The sequence below is a fragment of the Vollenhovia emeryi genome, unplaced genomic scaffold (assembly GCF_000949405.1).
Source record: "Vollenhovia emeryi isolate VEMERY1.0 unplaced genomic scaffold, V.emery_V1.0 DF939150.1, whole genome shotgun sequence".
NCBI lineage: Eukaryota > Metazoa > Arthropoda > Insecta > Hymenoptera > Formicidae > Vollenhovia > Vollenhovia emeryi.
This window is the reverse complement of record NW_011967216.1, coordinates 877,107-888,092: the sequence shown is the minus strand read 5'-3', so window position 1 is coordinate 888,092 and position 10,986 is coordinate 877,107.

Below are 10,986 nucleotides of genomic sequence, written 5' to 3'. Positions count from 1 at the left end.
TAAAGGTTCAACATAGGGACAAGATTTCGACTCGGGAATTAACAAGTTATTGTCACGTGTCACATAGTTTGTGTCTCGTTAAAATCGGACTGCGACAAATTCTAACGAGCTTGTAATATTTCCTTGACTTTTGCAATTGTTCCTAAATGTATAGTTATCGTTTATCATCGTTTTGGACGTGGACGTCTCGGTAGCTCGAATTTTTCACGGAAATCTCCGGATTCCCATGGTCTGCTCTTCTCGCCGGCGAATAATTTCTCACTTCACGCAGCAATGAACGTTACAAGATTCAACTGCGTACTGAAACACGGTCGAGCGAACGCTCGTCTTACATTTTTACTTCTTTTTCGAAATTGCATGCCGATCGTTACGAAGCCGCGACGGAAGTCGCCTCTCGACAGTGGCCGTGGGAAAGTGCGTGAGCAAATCGAGACGCGGTGCATTTTTCGCCACATTCCTCCATAATTCATCTTCGCCGCTCGTTCGTTTCCTCTTCTATCCCTCCCTCGACTTTTGCGCCCGCTTGCGATCCGTGCTCATTCATTCGAATTCCAGGCCTCTCCTAACAGAATTCGGAGACGCGACTTTGGTCCTGTGTGTGCACGGATATATTTGAAATTCGACGTGTATACCTACCGCTATATCGAATCTAGGTGCGTATTCGCGTCCGTGTGTCGCACGCGCGCACGCACTCGCGAGTCCGCACGCTGTACGCACCGACCAGTTGGCGAGCACCGAACGTGGGCGTGGCGTTATCGCGAGTGTAATATTAAATTAAAATAACACATTGCCGCGTCGTATCGCCACTATCTTATCCCGCTTTAATTCACTGTAATAATCATTAAACATATCGCGAAATTTTACGGGGCGCGGATCGCTCGCCCCGATCGCGTATACTGATTCAAATAGAAATTTGCAACCGCAGCAGATACTAACTCCCGATCCGTATTTGTGCTATCAGCTGAATAGCGGATGGGATAGGTGTACAGGGTGTACCCGCGCGAAGACACCTCTGGCGATGATCGCGGAAGGGGGCAAAGTGTACGCGGTGTGTCATCGAGGCGCGCTGAAAGTTTTGCCCAAAAGTCGCGGAGTACAAAATGCAACGTAATCCCTGTCGAGCGTGCTCTTTCTCGCGGTCTTCGATCTCCTCTCGCGTCGAGCGACGTAATTCAGATTTGAACGTGACACTCTGTATAGCCGTTGTTATGTGCTTAGGCGCGCATAGAACTATCGCCGGTGCCCGACTAGATACGCATCGCTGCTTTTTTCCCATCGCGGCCGATCATCGACGCGATCGCCAATTCAAATTCGAGCCTACCACCGGGGGCTACTAGAGGGACAGAGAGGAGGAAAGGGGGACAGAGTCGGTTCTCTTTTACTGCGACCCATAACGCTTCCGTCAAGCCGCGCGCGAGAGAGCGGCCGCGCGCACGTGGATTCTTCGAAATTAATGAGCCGCGAGATTCGAGGCTATTTGCGAAGAGGCGCATCCGAGCCCGAGCGATCGAGCCCGCGGTAACTGCTAATTATCTATCCGGCTGAAACTACGTGGCGGAAAATACGGACGCTCTATCCGTGACGTCGAATAATTTCTCGATCGGCAGGAGCGAGTGAGATAATGTCGCATATATTATTGTGCGCCAGGTATAAGGTACGTGTGCTCGTTACACCGCCGTTTCGCGAACGCACCGGACGAAAATGGATGCTGCCGCTCGATGGTCTCGAATATTACGCGCTCCGCTTCATCAACGGGATCCCTTACGCGATTAGATCAGCAGGAATCTCTAGACTCCTTACCCGCCCCGTCGCTGTTACATCATGTAGAATGAGGGTAACGAGAGGATTACGTATAAAAATAGTTGTCGTAAATGATTAAGGTATTTCAGGCAGAGACGTCAAACAAAGATCGTTTTACATCGCGATTGGAAAGGTCTGATATTTCAAACTCTCTTTCTATAATTCTACCATTGTTATATCTTGTAAATCTAGAGCGAATAAGAGGGCCCCGAGCTCGTAATGAATAATGAACAGCGCATTGTTGCGATTCTTGTCGTTAAATGTCGAGGCGCAGAGTCGAATTGATCGGCCGCCTCCAAAGTGAAGGTCGCGTGAGCGCGTGGCAGGCACATCCGGGAGAATATACTGCAAGTTTCCAATAAATACAAAAAAAACTTGGGATTATCTGAACGGCTTCCCTCCGCGGGCGTCTATCTATGCCCGTCAGATCGGTATCGCGGTAGAGCGATCGTAGGACGCGACCGCTGCGGGCTTCTCGCGAGCGCGTACGCGCGTCGGACGGATTTTTCTAGGTGTAGCTTCCTGCCTGACGTCACAATTAGCCCGATTATAATTAGAAAGACGAAGAGGCGACATGCGCCAGAGCGGGAGGCACAGAGAAAGAGAGAGAGAGAGAAAGAGAGACGCATTAACGGCGTAGCGAACGGCAGTAGAGCTGACAAGCGGGATAATTAGACGGGACAGGACGTGCGCATTAATTAATTAGCCCAATCTAAACCCACTTCGCTTATTGTGCGCGCCCGTTCGCGCACGAACTGGCCGCGACCTCAAAACCCGTACACCGCGATTTCGAAAGCGATACGACTCGCGGTCGCGCTAATGCGGCATTTCAACCGATCGTAGTATCACGAAGCACTGAAACTGTTAATTTGGCGCGAGCGTTATCGAGTACCATCTGCAGATTTCAAATACAAAATTCAGAATTACGTTCGCTTGGTTCGCTAAAACCTTCTGCGCGCTTGTCCGAAGTAATTTTTCCTCAGTTCGCGGACACCCTGCATTTTACCGACGATTGCACCAGCGAATTGGACTTGCGCGACGTTTGAATTTAATTCTTAACAATCGAGAGATACTGGGCGATCGGGAAGGAGGCGTTGCCTTCAGTCAAACGTGTAATAAAAAGTATCTGTATAGCCGGCGGCTGCAGATACGCTCCCCGGTTTTATTTAATGGGCCTTAACGTCTTAGCGGAGGACAATCAACCGTGAGGTCCGCAATGCGGCGTCTCGATTTCCGCGCCCGAGCAACAAGCCATCGAGCAACGAACGTTCGGGGATCGAGGTCTTTAGCGAGGTCAGACCGCCCCTGGCTACGATCCCCTTTCCCCGCTGCGCGTCCCTGAAAAATAATTAATTTATGCTAACGAATGAGAAGCATAACGGCTGGCGCTCTTAAATTCGCGCCATTGAGCGGCCAAGTGTCCGTAAGTCCCTCCTGCGAGCGAGAGTGCGCTCTCTCCTCGCTCCTCCTCTCTTTCCGCTCTTTCTCTCTCTCTCTCTCCCTCTCGCTCGACTGGTCGAACTGTTCGAAACTGGTTGCAGCCCGAGGGACGCAGCCGCCCTCCCGAGACTGAGGCAGAGCGAAGCGGGAACGAGCGCGCAAGCGAGCGAAGGATCGAAATCAGGCCGAGTCCTTCAGGGGAAGTATTTCTCCATAATTAATTCTATTATCAGAAATTAAAGCGGTCGCGCAACTTACGACTTACGAGTTCTGTCCATTCCTTGAGCAATGGCTTTCACGATTATTTGCTAGAATTGCAATGAAGTCGTAAAACCTTCACAGCAGCTTAAAAGAGTCTTGAGTCGTTATATTAGTCTTGCAATGACATATTTTAAGAAAATTGCAATTGATCACGATTTTTCAATCAATTAACATTTAGAAATAGCATACGCTGATTGTGGTAGACATGTTACTTTTACTCGGATCGTTTGTATTGTCGTGAACTCTGCTTTCTTCGACTCCTCCACAATTTCAAAAGCAGACTAATCACGCATATGAAAAGTTTTTCAAGTTTCGTTGAATGCATTATTGTATTGGTAGCGGTAATAATGGCGAATATTTTAAGAGAGAGAGAGAGAGAGTTTTCCAGAAGGATACGCTCGGCGCATTCGTTACCTCGTCATTTTCGCTTAATCTCTTTTCTCAGGAAAATTAAGTCGAATTCAGACGCAGCGGTTCGAACATAACTCTGTAACAATGCGTAATGGTGAGAACGGCCTGGTCGTCCGTTCCTTCTTCAGTTTCCCCTGGTGTCCCCCACGGTTTCGACAAAGCCACCCTCTATGCCACGAGAAATCTGAGTCTGTGCATTCTTCTTTAGCTGCGCTCATCGTTGATCCTGCCGACGAAGTTTTGGAATGCAATCTATTCTCTTTCACAAGAAGATCTCGCACGGCCAGGTGTATCCTTCTCCCTGCGAGTTAAACACGCGCGTTAATTCAAATGTTAAAAAGTTTGGTCAGTATTATAAATAGCGCCATCATTTTTCGGACCACAATTTGCGATTGTCACTGCCTCGATCGAAGCCGTAACAATTGGAGTCCGTAAGTAAAACTAAACTTGGAATCCTCGTTTTCTCTTGTCCTTGGATAGGCCTGTGCGACATTTAGAAAGTCTTTTCGCCAGATTAGATTGGGCAAAAAGGGAGCTTACGTCGCGACGCTATTATGAACGTTACCGAGATTGAAGGGCGGCACGGCGAGCGCTCCTCCGCCCTTGGCTCCGCGGAAATTTTGCAGGGCGCATCCGAGGGGAGGGAGACGTCCCGGCGCGACAGCGAAGAGGGCGGAGGACGGGGTACGCACGATGGCAATTTTATAACGAATAAAATTTTAAGCGCCTTATAAAACCCGGCAAGTGTGCACTAGCAGTCTGTAATATGGGCCGTATATCCGTATATCCGGTGCACCGTCTCGTGTACATAAAGTCCGTCTCACTTCGTCTATCGCTCCCTCCTGATCTTCTCTTTTGCCTCTCGTTCCCTCGGCCTGTCCCCTCCAGCCCCCTACGGCACGTCCTCTTTGTGCGTTCTCTGGACGGCGATATTTATTATTTCGTACTCGCCTTCCTTATATTATTTCGCTGCGACGTCCTGCGACACGACGCACAGTCTGTCCGCGCATGACGTTTTAACGAGCCGGCATCGTGCCGGACACTCCCCGCGTATTCGCGAGATTTTAACAATAACACGTAATGATTCGTATAAAGTAATAAACGTGGTTAATAGCCGATACGCGATGCAGATTACGGATATAAGCGGATAGTGGATGAGAACGGGTTTTATTGTCAATTTCGAAAATCTGACAATTTGACGGGATCAGGAGCTGGCGTTGCCGTGTCGAGTTTATCGACACCGGAACCTTTTTTTCATAATTACGATAAGCAATAATATACTAAACCATAGAACGATTTCAAGCCCAACTTTCCAACGCCACCTGGCAAGCAGTTAGAATCGAATTAAGAACCTCGTGTGCAGCATACTTTTCATACACGAGCGCGCTGCTGCTTTAATGATATTTCGGAATGTAAAAATGCCCAGCCTAGCTAGACTCTAATTGGCTGGCCAGCTATCTCTCTCTCTCTCTCTCTCTCTTTCTCTCCTCGAGGAGTCGGGAACTTCGGTGGCGAGAGCAACCTGCGTACGTGTTATCCGTCTTTCCTTTAGGCTACGTTCCCAAGCAAATAAGGCCAGTACCCTTATTTACTCGCTATATCCTGCGTTTGCCACGCATAGCTACGTATATACTCACAATATACATCTATCGAGACGTGGAATAGCCAAAGGATATAGTAATCTCTCGTACGACGAAGATACAACATTGAGATAACGCGTTGCTTGTAATTATATCCGTATCAGCATCAACGTTTAACGTTGCAAAATTAGTCCGATGCGGCAGGAATGCGAGTATAATTTAACGCGCACAGCTTGTTACGGAATTTACGAATCGCACGAACGAATTATACATGTAAATAATATAAGCTTTAAAAAATATATCACGGTTAATTCAACTCGGTAGTTAAATTTTATGTATTGGTATAAAAATCCTGATTCGTGTAACGTTATAATTATAAAATCCATTGCCATTATGATAATTGAGTGGAACTTTTTTTATAACGGCATTGCGTGTTTAGAAATTTTGTTTCGCGATTATTATCATCGATGGCTCATCGTGTAAACATGTTTGTTTCTATATGGAGGCCAACGGACAATTTATAAAGAAACTCCGTCTAATCGACAAATGATTATTTAGTTTCGCTAGTGTTTAGGATAAGAATCGATAAGCAACTTGCGGCACACGTACTTAATTACCAATCATACAAGAACCGCTGTAGATAAGATAAGAAAGGCATTATTTGCAGTGCGTTCAGCATATCCTCGTCAATTCTCAGAAAACCTAGCGTCTTCCGTCCCTCGTTTCTCTCTTGTCTTTTCTATTAGTCAATTTTAATTTTATTCAAGGGTTTTTTTTTAAGACCTAATTAACCTTGCCCATTTCTTTTGTTTAATCAAGTTCGTTTCTCCCGCTGAGAAACTCCATCGTTTGTCAAAAGCGCATGGAGAGACAGCGCTCGGCATATTAAACGAAAGCGATAACAACTTGGTCTGCGACAAGACAGACTCTCTATGATTAATTATTATCTTATCACACTTCCATCATCCGGTTTCTTTCAATTAATCTTAATATCGATAATAAGTGCAACGTATTAGACATTGCGTATATAGATCTCTCGATCTATGTTATCACTAAGACATGTGTCTCGCGCATTAATGTTTAACGAAGTAAATTAAAGAAATATACATAGCGATATTTAAAAAAAACGTAACAAATACAATGTCTCATTTATCGCGAAAGCATTAGTTCCCGCGACGAGACTCGCGAGCGCGACAACACGATCTTGGGGTCGAGAATCAGCGTGATGCTTTTTAACGATTTGCGAAATGACGTGTCGTTAATAAATTCCCTCGCATTCCTCTCGCACGTGGTAACCGGCGCATCGGCGCTAATGCGTCCGAGACGAGATAATAAATTTTTCCGCGGTGGGGTATAAAAATTGCGGCATACATAACGCACCTGCGTGAAAACACCTGCCGAGAAATAAGGCGCGATCTTCTATAAACGCTGTAAAATCTAGATGCTGGCTCGCGCACGCGGTACACAGGGCAAACGCGCCGTGAAATATTTATCACTCGCCAGTAGATTACGTTTATTTATGATTTCCATCGTGTTCCATTTGCTTAAGAGAAGATCATTCAAACGGCTACGGCGATAAATCGCATACCTCTCGACCGACCATTTTTATATTCGTCATTAAACGCGACGCCTTCGGGGTCTTCCGCGAAGAGAGAAAAGGACTCCCCGGGATTAGTTGGACGAAAATCCAGTTTCGTCTATCGTCCGGCGCGGAGCGGGCAAGGCCCAGTGTTATAAAATTCATTTATGAAGCCCAGCTCGATAAATTCCGATTGGCCTACCGAAATCTCGAATTCGGATCCCACAGCGGCCACCGGGCGCGGGTGCCCCCCCACGGGTGCGCGGGGCATTTATGCCCCGCAGACATACCTCGTCTGTCATTAATTCTCGGAAAAACCGGACCGAATCTCCACATTCCCCCTCTACGTACACGGTAAACTTGTGCAAGTAAGTAGCTAATGTATGGAAATGCATTCCAGCCGAACCTGACCGGTGTCACTGGGGTCAGCGGGCCGAAACCCCGGTCAGCGTTTCTTTTTCGCCGGACCAGTAAATCCGCTTCGTCGTTAGGGAGATCATCTCCGACCCGTTTTGACGCGTCTGCCTACGGCTTGATTTTATTTTTCACCGCGCTACCTCGTTTCTGTCTTCCCTCTTCCCTCCCTTCTGTATCTTGTTCCATCGGTGCGATCTTCCGAGGATACCTGGTCGAATCCATTCAGGTGCTCAAGGGACTCGCTTTCTTTCTTTTATACTGCCAACCGTCATTTTGTAACTGCATGCTTGCCGCATCGTCGGCCGGCGTTGTTCAACGATTATGTCATTTCGCGTTTGTAACGACGTCGCGGATAAAACTAGTGCAAAATACTGCGACTGGGCATCGGCAAAAGTACTTAAGGAGGTGACCTGAAAATAGCGGCAGTTAATAACGATTATAATAAAATAATTATTGCATAAATTTATGTATTCACGACGCGACATCAACTTTGGTACTAACCGCACAGCAATCATATTTCATGTTCAGATGATTGTTCTAGGGTAAACTCGGATATTATGGCCGTACGGAAAAGATGGCCACAAGCTGTAATTTCTCCAATAATTGCTAGCCAGTGTAATTTTTTTTTAGTTATTCTGAAAGATAGTCAATATGTACAGTAGTTTATGTGCATATACTATTCGAAATATCAATATTGTGAATATTATATCACATTTTTACTTCCGACTGCCTGCAAAGTTTTTCATGTGTCCACTCTAACTGCTATAACGTTTAAATAAATTGCAGTTAAGCTGTCGAAATCCACGTTGCATAATAAAGGTTTGCAAATTGTCAATTTGGCCTATAATTTCTATTTCTATTTTCGCTATTTATAATTTATAATACTACGGCCAACTTTTCCCTACAAGTCGGGTAAGATGGCCTTATGCATACGTTGTCATACTTTTATAATATAAAATTTCTGTTGAGTAGTTTCTCGTTAATTTTGATAGTATTACGTACTATAAGCTTCGATGAAGCAGTACACCAAGCAAAAGATAACAAAAATAAATGTATGTTTTTCGCATTACAAAAACTATGGCCATCACACCCGAGTTTACCCTATGATTTATTCATTATTTATAAATTTATACATTCGGATTTATATACGTGGATCTCCACAGTTCACCGGAACAAAGACGAGAAACCATTATGCCTGGGCGATTTCTCTGCTATAATCTTTCTTTCCATAGAGTCAAATCCCAAGGTACGAGGGTGACAATCTTCACCTGGCCGGTTCCTGTCAAAAAGAAGGTGACGCTTCTTGTTTACACACCTGGATGCCGTGTATGAATAGTCCATCATAATGGCTAGTTTACACGTGCATGCACACGTTATAGCGCGGCTGCCTTTATGGTGTGTTTCCTTGAGAAACAGTGCGCGATCCTAAGATACCATAAAAAATAACAGCCATCGATTTCCTTGTCGACTTCAAATGCATTTAAAGGACGGTCGGTTATTTTATTTTGTAACTAAGTTTCTCTCCCCGTTTTCTTGCGTACAATAATTTAAACGAGGCTCGATACGACTTTATACAGTTATCCTGTGTACTTAGCAAACGCAACGTGACGCATTAAAGAGAAAGTTTGTATGCAACATTCGCGTAATTATTTTGAATCTTCCTGCGAGATTAGAAAATCGGCGAGGTGAACGGACGTATTCAAGTCAAATGTTAATACGTCACAGATGCGAAAATCAGGCTATTAAACGATCACATCATTTTGCGTGATGCATAAACAATAATTAATCACGTTGTTATTTGTTATCGTTATATGTCATGTATTTTACAATACATATCAAAATGTAATGGACTGCAGTGTAGATTAATGAGACAGTGCCTACGATTTCGGATATCGCGTTGTCACGTAAACTTTTTTATTCGCTTCATTTATTTGAAAAGACGTCGCTCAAACCGTACGTACTATAATTTACGTTTGCCCGATTATTATCGTTAAAAATTCCCCGTTGCGTATCTCAATCATATCGTATTTCGATTGTGCGATGCAGGAAATTTCTGGCATTCCTGAACGGCGATGGAAAGACGATGTCGCGGTTGCAGCCGGGACAGTGCACCGGCGCGGACCCTCTCGAGTTTCCCTTCCCTACGACATTACAGCCGATCGATCTGTCGATCACCAGGATCGACGGTCGATCCTGGTAGTACGCCGTACGCTCCGGGGAATTGGTTTCAATCTAAAACGAGCCGCGGACACATGGCCTAATCACTATGGGGATATTAGCTAATCTCGACCAATTAGACGTAATGGCTGGATTAAGACGGGTCGCACGCATGCTAAAATTGAATATTATATAATCCTCGGACGGAACCATGCCACGTTTCCCACGTACGTATATATTGCGGCGAGCGCGGCCCGAGTCATTAGCCGCCGACTTCTACCTACGATCGCCGTCGCGGCCGCCTTGTGTGGGACTCGAGGAAAACGAGACTAACGATCTTCTACGGGGAGCGATTTTCTGCGCCGCAGAACGCCACGCGGAAAGCCTTTGTCGCGTAGACACGCGCGAATGTCCCACGAACCTGTTGCCGTTAATAGAAAGTAACGTATGTTAGCGGCAGTGTAGCGGTTCGGGAAACGAAAAATGCACAGATGGGTATAATCACGAGATAAATTAGTTGTTCGCCGTTGAAGTCGTAAACAATGGTAAACTCCTGCCGATTGCGAGATCTTTTCTTTAGCGTTAACTGTCCTGCTGCCAAAGTTCTTCACCGCCTATTGTCACTATCGAGGATACGAGAAATTTAACAATTCTAAAATTGTCATATAAATTGCAAACCAATCGATTTAATTTCGGACCATCGCGCAAAATCTCGCACAAATACCGAGGATACGTATTCACGAATTTGTTCTTGCTGAACCTCCTTGAAGATACATTGTGAAAGATCGTTAACAGGTCAACCGTAAAGTAAGAAAAAAATGGAAGAAAGAGATAATCGCTGGCAAAGGTAGTAGTAGTCGCGTGTAATAGGAGAAACATGTGGAACGTTAATGCCTGCAGGACGTTAATTACAGTTATAAAGATGACCACTGCACAAGAGTTCAGCGTAAACAATTACCACGGGCAGCGTCGAACACGGTGAAATACAATTCGTAATAATAGGTTGTATCTCCCGCCGCGAGAGTTACAGATAATAGCTCCTAATAATTGATCGCATTGACATCGAGAAGACGCTTCTTTGTCGCGTTTCTGTCGAGCTTGTGATGTGTACCTTCTCGCGTTATTATTGACTTCCAGAATCGTTACTAATTATTGGAAATTATTGCCGCGGCTAAGTTTGGAGAATGTAGGTAATCTGTATTTCGTGTCAGTTATGTTTTATCTCTTCCGAGAGAAGTCCTTATTAGGTGTGGTATCGTTTCCAACTGTTGCTACATCATTGAATTTAGAGAGAAAAATAAGGCAAAATAAAAAGCTTCGCACGTACCGTCCCGTATCTTT